Source organism: Taudactylus pleione, unplaced genomic scaffold (assembly GCF_031769625.1).
Source record: "Taudactylus pleione unplaced genomic scaffold, aTauple2 ptg000683l, whole genome shotgun sequence".
In the NCBI taxonomy this organism is placed as follows: Eukaryota; Metazoa; Chordata; class Amphibia; order Anura; family Myobatrachidae; genus Taudactylus; species Taudactylus pleione.
In genome coordinates this window covers 701953-714675 of record NW_028285085.1, presented here as the reverse complement: position 1 = coordinate 714675, position 12723 = coordinate 701953, and the positions used below count along the sequence as shown (strand labels likewise).

Sequence of the window (12723 nt, the reverse complement as noted above, 5' to 3'; positions counted from 1 at the left end):
CACATATATAGATAGGTAGATATATATATACACACACATACATACATAAATTAGTATATATATATATATATATATATATACATACACACAGTATATATGTATATATATATATATATATATATATATACACACACACACACATATACATATATATATACACATACATACATACACACATTTTATATATATATATATATATATACTGTATATGAAACTTGATCAATAAAATACAGTCAGTGTTTGCAGCATACCTTTTTAATGTGTGAGGCTCAGATCAGCAGCAGCCATTTGGACATGACATCCCAATCAGCAGTCAGCAGCCATGCCATCAGAGAGTCCGGATCAGTCACCCTGTTACACGGGCTGCCTTCACGGAGATAAGTTCCTCCTACTGCTCGGCTGCGGTAGTGGGGGTGGCAGCTGTGATGGCACGCAGCGCTGAGCTGAGACACTCTGTGCAGGGACGGCTATTGAATCCTTCCACTGCGCATACAATTCCATGAATCAGTCCGGCGTCTGGACTAGTGATGGGTAGTTCACGAATGATCAGTTCAAAATTAACTGATCTTCAAAATGAACTAGTTCACTCAGCTCACAGCTCTGGCAAAGACCAGTTCATTAAGAGCTAAAACAAGTGGGAGGAGTTAGACAGTGACAGAGAGCTCCATTAGGCATGAGTAACGACCACAGGTGGCACTTTCATGTCTGTGTGCAGCTCATTGAACTAGTTTGTCATGACTATCATTCTGGCATTCTAGTTCACTAGTTTGAATAGGTCAGTGACTCATGTGGAGCTGATTGAAATAGGTTGTCATGATGACTCACTGAGTAGTTCAAAAGTCACATGATACATTCCCCATCAGCTTTCTCACATACAGTCATCATGAGTTAATACTGTTAAACGACCACAGGTGGCACTGCTGTGATCAGACATATGCATTGTATGGATCTGAAGTATATTGTCGGGATTCATTCTCTTAGTAACCTCCCCTCCAAAAAAAACCTAACCCTAACCCCGCTAGACTCCCTAAACCTAACCCTCCCCCCTGCGGCTAATGCTAAGGGCACCCCGGACTTATTTTCGTTCGGGCTGGTGTCATTAGCATTCCAGCTTCGGGATTAAGATAGGCATCAGTATTTCGGCGCCTATCTTATGTCCCTTGCTGGGATTCCGATGTCAGTATTGAGACCAACCCCGATATTTATGTGTAGGTTAAAATCCCACCCGCCCTGTTGTTAATCTATAGTAGCTCTGGTGTGCATTAAGTGACATTAATGGGTGCAATTAAAAAATGAGGCAAAGTTTTTTTCATTCTAATTACTGTATTGTAAGAAAAAAAATTGACACGTTACAATACTCTGAATTTGGTTCTCTCTCACTTGTATATTATGGAAATAAAATTATAACAACAATTAAATTAACATTGCAGAGCTAAACATGTCACTACTACTAGTAGTTTGTTATATATTGCTTTTTTAAAATATTACAAGATCAGACATATTAAACAGCTGATCATTTAACAAGATTATAACTCACCTAATGAGCTAGTAGTTGAAATCCCTACTGTTTGTGTAATAGACTAGTTCTGTTTCCAATCACTTTTCTCAGCCGTGTATCAATGTCAGTGAAAAAATTACCTAAATTAACTACATGAACTGATCATTTGAACTATTCTTTTCAGTGAACTAGATCATAATGAACTGATCACCAAAATGAACTAGATTTCCCATCATTAGTCTGGACTGCGGGCGGCAGCCGAGAGAGGGGGTGGGGGTGATCAGTTGCCGCTGGGCTCTCAGGGGGCGGAGCTTCAGACAGCCGCAGACAGGGTAGGGAGGGGGTGCCAGGGGCGGAGCTTCAGACGGCCGCAGGGAGGGGGTGGTCGGGTGCCGGGGGCGGAGCTTCAGACGGTCGCAGGGAGAGGGTGGTCGGGTGCCGGGGACGGCGCTTCAGACAGCCGCAGACAGGGGAGGCTGGATGTAGCAGCCTAGCAGGAAAAAAAAAATTCTTGTCTGCAGCAGCACAACAGATGCTGTGGGCCTATTTTGATGGGAGGCCTGGAGCTGAAGCTCCACCTGCCCCATTGGTAATCCGGCCCTGATGGCTTTAATGTCCTTTTCTTGTCCTGATGTGATGACACTATACTAAAATAAATTACCAGCATAGGGGCATATTCAATTAGCCGCGCAAAGTCGGAAAGGTTTCGCCTGCCGTGCTTTTCGCTGACTTTTTGTGTTTTGGAGGTGAAAACTTTTAGTGCGCGCCCCCGCTATTCGACCCAATTCAATTCCAAAGGTCATGAAAACGGGACCCGGCGAAACTCAAACAGGCGAAAAGTGCTGTCAGATTTGGAGAAACCAGCCTGGCACCCCCGAAAAGATGCACTAACATTGGGGATCAATGTAGATGCCCCCAAATAGCCCTACTGAAGCTATTTGGGGTACTTAAATGCTCAAAATAGCTGCTAATTAGCGTCTTTTCTCAAGTGGTGATGAATTGCATTTAGCAGGTTTTTCAGAAAATAACTAGTCCCAGCAAATTTGGGGTACATGAAAATGGGTGCCAGCATGGTTAAAAATCACAATAGTGAAGTTTTCAAAAACCTTAAAAACATACCTTCAGCAAGCACCTGCAATCAAAAAAACACCTCCCCCATACTTGCAGACCCCCCAAAAGCTTATTTTGCTAGTTTTCAAGTTTATACCCCAACTTTGTACTTTTTCACCCCCTTTTTCAAAGTCATTTTTGGGGTGTTCTTTAATTTTTGGGGTGGATTTTTTTGACGCAGTTAACCTTTGGGGGCATGTCCCAAGGGTGCAGGGTGGTTTCCCCACCCGTGCACCCCAAAACCGCAATTCTGCTATTTTTTCCGCCTGCTTTCATAGGCAAATCTTTTTCGCCTATACCAATGCATTGGCTTTCCGCGTAGGCAAAAAGTCTTTGGAATTGAATAAGTTTTCGCCTGGCGAAATGACGTCATCAGCGAAAATATTCCGCCGAACACGGCTTATCGCAGCTAATTGAATATGCCCCATATACACTCTCCACAGTGTAGTATATTTCATAATAATGCATTAGAGTATAAGAATATATATAATACCCAAACATTAAAATAAACTGTATGACACTCATCTGAAGGTTATAAGGATGATCCTATTCCAAGTATCAATATGTCCCAGATAACCCGAAATAAGATGGAAGCTTCCCAGTAAGATGTATCAGAGTGACTAGGTAAAGTCAAACGTCCCTCAAGATAAGTTGCAATAAACTAACGCAATTAGATTTTTTCAAAACTCTACATTCGTGGCCTTACACAGACCATTTATTATGCTATACAACCATTATAACTTGACAAAAGGTCTTTGTAAATCCCAAAATGTTGCTGTTTGCACAAATCTTAATCTTAGTTTATTGTAATTCATCTTGAGTGCCATTTTTATTTATACAAAACGATTATAAATTATTATTATGTCTATAAAACAAACTTCATCATGGGGAAGCTGATGAAGTCTGTATTATAGATGAAACGCGTTGGACCTCTGAGGACTTTACCCTGACTCCATGTTTAGACAGATAAGCCCATATTTCTTTACATTCTGTACGTTTGATACTTACTATTGTTTTTATAACACATTTACTTGGCAACTATATATGAGGATCTGCATGAACTTTGGGCATATATTCTGGGACATATGGTTCCTAAATAGGCATTTGTGGGTATCTACCACTAATAGCCTACCTCATTATTTATGATCAATTGACGGTATACACTATGTTGTGTTTTTTTTCTTTCCACTATTATATGACGAATACAAGAAATTGCACTCCGAGGACACCTGAAGGAATCAATAACTAGATAAGCATCACTATCTATTATACTTCAGTTTGCATCACTTCATAATATATTATATAAATGCTATTAGGCTGTTGTACTGTTATATGCTCACCTTTTTGATGATTTTTCTGTATAAACTGTGAATTACTCAATAAAAATCTATTTAAAAACAGTGTGTATATATGTGTGTGTGTGTGTATATATAGGGATCCGGACTATAGATAGACAGTAAAAAGGTTGACACACTAAAGGTAGACATGTCAGAAGGTTGACAGGTACAAAAGGTCGACATGGAAATGGTCAACGCATGATTTTTAAATTATTTTTTTAGGGTTAGGCACTTACTGGAGGGTTAGGGCTAGGCACTTACCCCGACGGTTAGGGTTAGGCATCAGGAGGGAGGATAAGGCACATACCGGAGGGTTAGGGATAGGCACTAGAAGGGACTGTTAGGGTCAGGCATCTACCCCGACGGTCAGGCTTAGACACTAGGAGGGAGGGTTAGGTTTAGGCACCAATGTGAGGGTTAGGGTTAAGATTAGGGCTAAAAAACAAAAAAAATCATGTGTAGACCAGTTTTGTGTCGACCATTTTCTTGTCGACCTTTTGACCCTGTCAACCTTCTTACATGTCTACCTTTAGTGTATCAACCCTTTGTCCCTGTCGACCTTTTGTCCCAGTCGACCTATTGACTGTCTAACAAAGGACCCCACAGGGTTCACTTTTTCAAGGTCACCCAGCAGGTGCACAGGTGTAGTCATTACTCACTGACACATTTTAAAAGATCCACAGGTGGAGCTAATTATTTCACTTGTGATTCTGTGAGGAGACCTGGAAACCATGCTCTGTTGGGGGTCCTGAGAACAGAGTTTGAGAATCTGTGGTCTAACATCTAGTGTCTACCTAGATGTAGCTGGCAATTCTAGACTATAGCTCCACTAGCCCTGAACTTTAGCCAATATCTGCTAACAGCTTCAAAGGACCAATCGCTGCATTATCCTTCCGATAACTTTCCAAGCGTTTTTATTTTAAACTGGTCAATTAAAATTACATTTTAAATAACAGACTATGAAGTGGCACTTGAACTATTTCTATGTTACCGCCCATGGAAAACATGTCACCGTTACTTGAGAAGCCCAAATATACGTCACTCCAATAAGCTGTTTATTTGATGTACACATAATGTTATCTTGGGCATTATATAAAAGTAACACAGCATTTAAATTTAGACTACCACATACAGTGCATCCGGAAAGTATTCACAACGCTTCACTTTTTCCACATTTTCTTATGTTACAACCTTATTCCAAAAAGGAATAAATTCATATTTGTCCTCAAAATTCTACAAACAATACCCCATAATGACAACATGTAAAAAGTTTTTTTGAGATCTTTGCAAATTTAATAAAAAAAAAAACACCAAAAAATCACATGTACATAAGTATTCATACCCTTTGCCAAGAAGCTCAAAAATGAGCTCGGGTGCATCCTCTTTTCACTGATCATCCTTGAGATGTTCCTACAGCTTAATTGGAGTCCACCTGTGGTAAATTCAGTTGATTGGACATGATTTTGAAAGGCATACACCAGTTTATATAAGGCCCCACACTTGACAGTGCATGTCAGACCACAAACCAAGCATGAAGTCCAAGGAATTGTCAGTAGACCTCCGAGACAGGATTGTCTCGAGGCACAAATCTGGGGAAGGGTACAGAAAAATATCTGCTGCTTTGAAGGTCCCAATGAGCACAGTGGTCTCCATCATCTGTAAATGGAAGACGTTCAGAACCACCAGGACTCTTCCTAGAGTTGGCCGTCCGTCTAAACTGAGCGATTGGGGGAGAAGGGCCCTAGTCAGGGAGGTGACCAAGAACCCGATGGTCACTCTGTCAGAGCTACAGCATTCCTCTGTGGAGAGAGGAGAGCCTTCCAGAAGGACAACTATCTCTGCAGCAATCCACCAATCAGGACTGTATATTAGAGTGGCCAGACGTAAGCCACTCCTTAGTAAAAAGCACATGGCAGCCCACTTGGAGTTTGCCAAAATGCACCTGAAGGACTTGCAGACCATGAGAGACAAAGATTCTACTCTTTGGCATGAATGCCAGGCGTTATGTTTGGAGCAAACTAGGCACCGCTCATCACCAGGCCAATACCATCCCTATAGTGAAGCATGGTGGTGGCAGCATCATGCTGTGGGGATGTTTTTCAGCGGCAGGAACTGGGAGACTAGTCAGGATAGAGGGAAAGATGAATGCAGCAATGTACAGAGACATCCTGGATGAAAACCTGCTCCAGAGCGCTCTTGACCTCAGACTGGGGCGACGGTTCATCTTTCAGCAGTACAACGACCCTAAGCACACAGCCAAAATATCAAAGGAGTGGCTTCAGGACAACTCTGTGAATGTCCTTGAGTGGCCCAGCCGGAGCCCAGACTTGAATCCGACTGAACATCTCTGGAAAGATCTGAAAATGGCTGTGCACCGACGCTTCCCATCCAACCTGATGGAGCTTGAGAGGTGCTGCAAAGAGGAATGAGCGAAACTGCCCAAAGATAGGTGTGCATATGGGAAAGATTTCTGGACTGCACAACCTGACTATATATATAATGGGAGGTGCTACCTGATGAGACTAATTGCAGGCACAGAAACAGACAAAATCTCAGGTGCACAACTCCAAATTATTAATAATATATATAAATGCAATAACATTTTGCAATCAATAGAGGTTTTTAGCATAATCATGGCCAAGGTTATGGGCCTACCCACCATATCCAGGTAACCTCTTTCGGGTAGGTCCCTAACATACTAAGGTTCAAATCCAGAGCGCAGGACCCCCCAAAACCGGCCCACCTAAGCCGCCCCAGGGCACCACCACAGTAAGAAAAGTGCAGTGTAAAGAGATAGTTAGGAGCAGCTGCAGCTGCATATAAAGAATGAAAATAAAAAAGTGAAGTACATATATATTAGACACACAGTGAAGGGTTAAAATGTGTTATAAAGGAAAATGTGTTATAATGCAGTGCCCTGAGACAGACCAACCAACGCAATCCAGGGGGACCCACGCCCCAAAAATGAACCAAAATTGCACTACAGTATATAACTCGTAGGACTTACCTAGAATTGTGCCTAATACAGTGTGCATATACATTACCATACTGCGCTCTGGATTTGAACCTTAGTATGTTAGGGACCTACCCGAAAGAGGTTACCTGGATATGGTGGGTAGGCCCATAACCTTGGCCATGATTATGCTAAAAACCTCTATTGATTGCAAAATTTTATTGCATTTATATATATTATTAATAATTTGGAGTTGTGCACCTGAGATTTTGTCTGTTTCTGTGCCTCCAAAGATAGGTGTGCCAAGCTTGTGGCATCATATTCAGAAAGACTTGAGGCTGTAATTGCTGCCAAAGGTGCATCAACAAAGTATTGAGCAAAGGTTGTGAATACTTATGTACATGTGACTTCTTAGTTTATTTTTTTTTATTAAATTAGCAAAAGTCTAAAAAAAATTTTTTTACACGTTGTCATTATGGGGTATTGTGTGTAGAATTTTGAGGACAAAAATGAATTTATTCCATTTTGGAATAAGACTGTAGCATAACAAAATGTGGAAAAAGTGATACGTTGTGAATACTTTCTGAATGCACTGTATATTATAGAAAAAACACTCATATTTGTACATTCTTTACATCTTAAAATTTTGATGTGTCGGATTGCTTTTAGACCGGATGAGGACTTAATCCATCAGGGTTGAGTTTTGATGCACTTATTTTTAATTATTTACTATTGGTCCAGCACAGAGAATACTTTCATTTTGCTGACAGCATAACACTTTGGACCTGATTCAGACCCGCTCGCTGCCGCAGGCGCTGTGTGCTCGCGAGCAGCTCTGAATCAGGCCCTTTGTGAGGTAAGCCTGTCAGACAATGGGATCTGCTTAGGAAGGTGCTGACTGCACCATGGCTTCTGTGTGTCTCCTGTTCCCATCTCTTCTTAATTACCCTGGTGGTCAATTAAACAAATGGAGGAGTTTTGGTGCAGGTATGGAAAGGTTTCAGCACTTGCTCTTTGCAGGGCCGGCTCTAGGGGTGTTGGACCATTGCTGTCGAATGGGGGCGCCACCCATAGAGGGCGCACCTCTCCCCAACATCCCGATTTCAGCTGTCCTGCTGTTCCACCTGTGGGCCGAAGTGGCCCGCGGGTGGTCAAATCAGGAAGTTGGCGACCCCACCGCCGCAGCTGTGCGGCGGCGCCGGACCCTGGAGTCTGAATGGATGCTGCGCGTATGCGTGCAGCATCCATTCAGTGACGGGAGAGCGATGGGAGAAGCCCAGCTAGTGAGGCTCCCCCCCAAGCCTGACGTTGTTTGGAGGCGTGCCATGCGGACACGCTACAAATAACGTCATGCAGGAGGCGTGTCCTATGGTAAGTAAACCACGCCCCCTTGCAATGTAGGGGCGCACTAGAGAGAGCCGGCACAGGGTGCTCTGACCCCTGGAGCCGGCCCTGGCTCTTTGTAACCCAACCTTACTGAGAGATGTACCGAAACTGTATCTACTGCCATTAGCTTTCCATACAAAAAATACATTGTAAATGTTGAGGTTGGTGGGAAGGTTACGTTGCAACGTGCATACTGCACTTCTCTTCCAACTATCTCCCTTGAACACAATAGCAGAAAAATAATACATCTGATAACCAAAATCACCCCACTGGAGGAAAAACTCAGACTATTTTGCAACGTCTGGGCAGGGGCGTATTTAACCCTTGGCCAGGATGGCACTCGCCAGGGGCGCCGGCAAAGGGGGTTAGATTTAGGGCCACAGATGCAACTGTGGTGTGGGGTCCAGGACTGGGCAGCTGCTGGAGCTTGCTGGCGGCTGCCTGGTATACAATGAATAAAGTGTGTTGGAATTTGTTTAATTGAGATAAGGCGCGCGCGACATCATGATATCATGCATGCCGCACTGCTGTCAGACAGAGAAGCCAGCGGCAGCGCAACGGGGACAGCCGCAGCCAGAGGACACAAGAGAAGGCAAGGGGTATTTACTAAAGTACGGGTTTGTCTTCTAGAAGGTGCTAGATAAATAAGTAGAATCTGATTGGTTACTATGGGCAACAACTCCACTTCTAAAAACCCGCAATTTAATAAATATACTCCCAAGTGTTGTGGGCTGCGGGGGATGGTGCTGGCTGGAGAGAGAGAAGAGGGACTGGCATGTGAGATAGAAAGGGGGCTGGACGAAACAGAAGGGTGCTGGCTGATGAGACAGAAGGGGGTGCTGGCTGATGAGACAGAAGTGGGTGCTGGCTGATGAGACATAAGGGGGTGCTGGATGATGAGACAGAAGTGGGTGCTGGCTGATGAGACAGAAGTGGGTGCTGGCTGATGAGACAGAAGTGGGTGCTGGCTGGTGAGACAGAAGGGGGTGCTGGCTGGTGAGACAGAAGGGGGTGCTGGCTGGTGAGACAGAAGTGGGTGCTGGCTGATGATACAGAAGGGGGTGCTGGCTGGTGAGATAGAAGTGGGTGCTGGCTGATGAGACAGAAGGATGCTGGCTGATGAGACAGAAGGGGGTGCTGGCTGGTGAGACAGAAGGGTGCTGGCTGTGAGACAGATGGAGGTGCTGGCTGGTGAGACAGAAGGGGGTGCCTGCTGGGGAGACAGTAGAGGGGATGGCTGGTGACACAAAAGGGGGTGCTGGCTGGAGAGACAGAAGGTGGCCTGGCTGGAGTGACACTGGGGGCTGGAGAGACAGAAGGGAGCTGGCTGGCTGCAGCTGTAGAGACACTGTGGGTCTGGAGCTGCAAAACCATGGGGGATTAGTCTGAAGAGAACTGGGGGGGGGGGAGTGACTGGAGATTAACAGGAAAGATTACTGGCATATTACTAACTCCTTTCCTCCCCCAGCAGTGCAGGGGTGACAGCAGAAACAGCAACTTGGAATTGGAAGGAAGACCCCTGGGGAATCCAACCGTGAGAAGCAGGAAAAAGGCTAGTGTTTTTTATTATTATTATTATTATTATTATTATTATTATATTCATAATAAAATATTTTTTTTTATATTAAATTAATCTCTATTTTAAGTTTTTTTTATTTTTTAATGTTATAAGTACAGTGTATAAGCATTCCAAAAATATGGGAGGGGGGGGGGGGGTGGCCCCAGTCCGTTGCTTTGCCAGGAGCGCTCAAACCCCTAGAAACACCCTTAATCTGGGGCCTACTAAGGTGATTGTATCTCTAACGATAAAAATAATATAAAAATAAAATTGCTTATTACCATTGTTATTATTATTGTTATTATTATGTAGTGCCTTTCCACTCCTTCAACACAAAATCACATACAAATAACAGGAAACCTTGGGCGTTCCAAAGAGGAACTGGGCAAAGCAGAGTTACAGAGAAATAAGAATCGAATAAAAGGAATAAAGGCTTTGTTTATCATCAGTGGTGGCGGAATGTGTTGCTATATACCGCGCTGTATATCGCGCTGCAATGTAATATTTACTGGAATTCCGACTCCTAGGTAGGTTTTTCCCTCTCCTAGGCAGCCCAACGCTGATGGCAAAAGGTTACAGTGAATTACGCTATGTAGCTGATGTCCATCCATGTGCCTAGAGATTTCGCAAATACACAGCGGTGGCTGCAGATCCTACATTAATCAACCATCTGAGTAACCCTAGGGTCGCGCACAATGGCCACAGGAACTGAGGGCCTCATTATTATTATTATTATTAGCATTTATTTATATGGCACCACAAGTGTTCCGCAGCGCCTTACAAAGTACAAAAACAAATTGTATACAAGTGACTTACAGAACAATACAATACAGGACATGGATAATATATATTGCTACATTAGTGACCATATCACCCAGATAAGCAACAGAGCATAAGCAACCAAGTGTTAGGTGCCCTAGTGGTGAGTAAGAAGTAAATGACACTATAGTAAGGAGAAGCACAAGAGGGTAGATGACCCTGCTCGTGAGAGCTTACATTCTAAAAAGGTGGGGGAAGACAAACTGGGTTGACACAGATGGGGTAGATGGGGACGAATGAGCATGTAGCAAGGAGTTAGAATGATAGCTGGAAGGCTTTGATGAAGTAGTGGGTCTTGAGAGCCCGTTTGAAGGATTGCAAACAGGTGGAGAGTCTGATGCGGAGTGGGAGAGAGTTCCAGAGGTGGGGAGCAGTGCGGGCAAAATCTTGGAGGCGGGAGTGGGAGGAAGTAATCAGCTGGCATGAAAGGCGGCGTGCATTAGTTGAGCGAAGAGGGCGGAGAGGAGCGTGAAGGGAGATGAGATCAGAGATGTATATGGGAGAATATTGGGTGAGGGCTTTGTGAGCGAGCGTGAGAACCTTAAATTGGACTCTGAATGAAAGGGAAGGGGAGCCAGTGTAGGGCTTGTAGGAGAGGGGAGGCAGATACAGAATGTTTGGAGAGGAAGATAAGCCGTGCAGCAGCATTGAGGACAGACTGGAGAGGAGAGAGATGGGATTTGGGGAGGCCAGATAGGAGGAGGTTACAATAGTCCAATCTGGAGATGACCAGTGAGTGTATGAGGGTTTTAGTAGCATCCTGGGTGAGATAGGGTCTGATCTTAGAAATATTTTTGAGATGGAAACGACAGGACTGTGAAAGGTTCTGGATATGTGGTTTGAAGGAGAGGGATGAGTCCAGGATAACTCCAAGACAGCGCACCTTGGGACTAGATGAGATAGTTATTCCATCAATTGATAAAGAAATAGTGGGAAGTGAGGTGATGTGGGAGGGTGGGAAGATGATTAGCTCTGTCTTAGACATATTAAGTTTAAGAAATCGCTGGGACATCCAGGAAGAGACAGCAGAGAGACAGTTGGAGATACGAGTCAGAAGAGAGGGGGAGAGATCAGGGGAGGAAAGGTAGATTTGAGTATCATCAGCATAGAGATGATAATGGAGGTCAAAAGAGCTGATGAGTTCACCTAGAGAGGAAGTATAGAGGGAGAATAGGAGAGGACCAAGAACAGAACCTTGGGGAACACCTACTGTAAGAGGCTGTGGAGAGGAAGAGGAGTCGTGAGAGGAAACTGAAAAAGATCGGTCAGAGAGGTAGGATGACAGCCAGGAGAGGGCAGTTTCACGTAGACCAAGGGAGTGAAGGATATTCAGCAGGAGAGGGTGGTCCACAGTGTCAAAAGCAGCAGAGAGATCAAGGAGAATGAGAAGAGAGTAGTGGCCTTGGGATTTGGCAGCAAGGAGGTCCTTGCTGACTTTTGTGAGGGCAGTTTCAGTGGAGTGGAGAGAACGGAAGCCAGACTGAAAAGGGTCAAGGAGGGAGTGGGAGGAAAGAAAAGTGGTAAGGCGGTTGTAGACAATCCGCTCAAGGAGTTTGGAGGCAAAGGGGAGGAGAGAGATGGGACGGTAGTTAGAAAGAAGGTTAGGATCAAGGGTAGGTTTTTTAAGAATGGGGGAGACAAGGGCATGTTTGAATGCAGAAGGAACAGTGCCTGATGAGAGGGAGAGGTTAATGAGGTGGGCAAGATGGGAGCAGGCTGAGAGAGAGAGGAAGCGGAGGAGGCGGGAGGGGATGGGATCAAGGGGGGAGGTGGAAGGGGGGGGAGGACCGGATGAGGGCCATGACTTCCTCTCCAGATACAGGGGAGAAGGATGTTAGAGTTGGTAAAGTTGATGGGGAGGGGTGACTAGGGAAAGGAGGAGGTGGAGAGCTGGGGGACTGATTGGATATGATGTCCTGACATATGGAATCAATTTTAGATGTAAAATAGGTAGCAAAGTCAAGGGCAGTGAGCAAGGAGGGGAGACGAGGAGGGGGTGGGCGAAGGAGGGATTTGAAAGTAGTGAAGAGACGCTGGGGATTAGAGGACTGAGAGGAGATGA

At 44.5% G+C, this 12723-nt stretch overlaps 1 protein-coding gene across 3 annotated transcripts in view; it reads right to left on the bottom strand.

Moving 5' to 3' along the window:
* SCN4B (sodium voltage-gated channel beta subunit 4) overlaps positions 1 to 12723 on the bottom strand; it is a 95255-nt gene that overhangs the window by 41903 nt on the left and 40629 nt on the right. Inside the window, exon 1 of one of the 3 annotated variants that reach the window (XM_088455983.1) lies at positions 252 to 614. The exons of the other annotated variants lie outside the window; for them this stretch is intronic. The gene's annotated coding sequence lies outside the window, so the exon portion shown is untranslated. Of the gene's footprint in view, positions 1 to 251; positions 615 to 12723 lie in introns of those variants that run through there. 3 annotated transcript variants of the gene reach the window in all.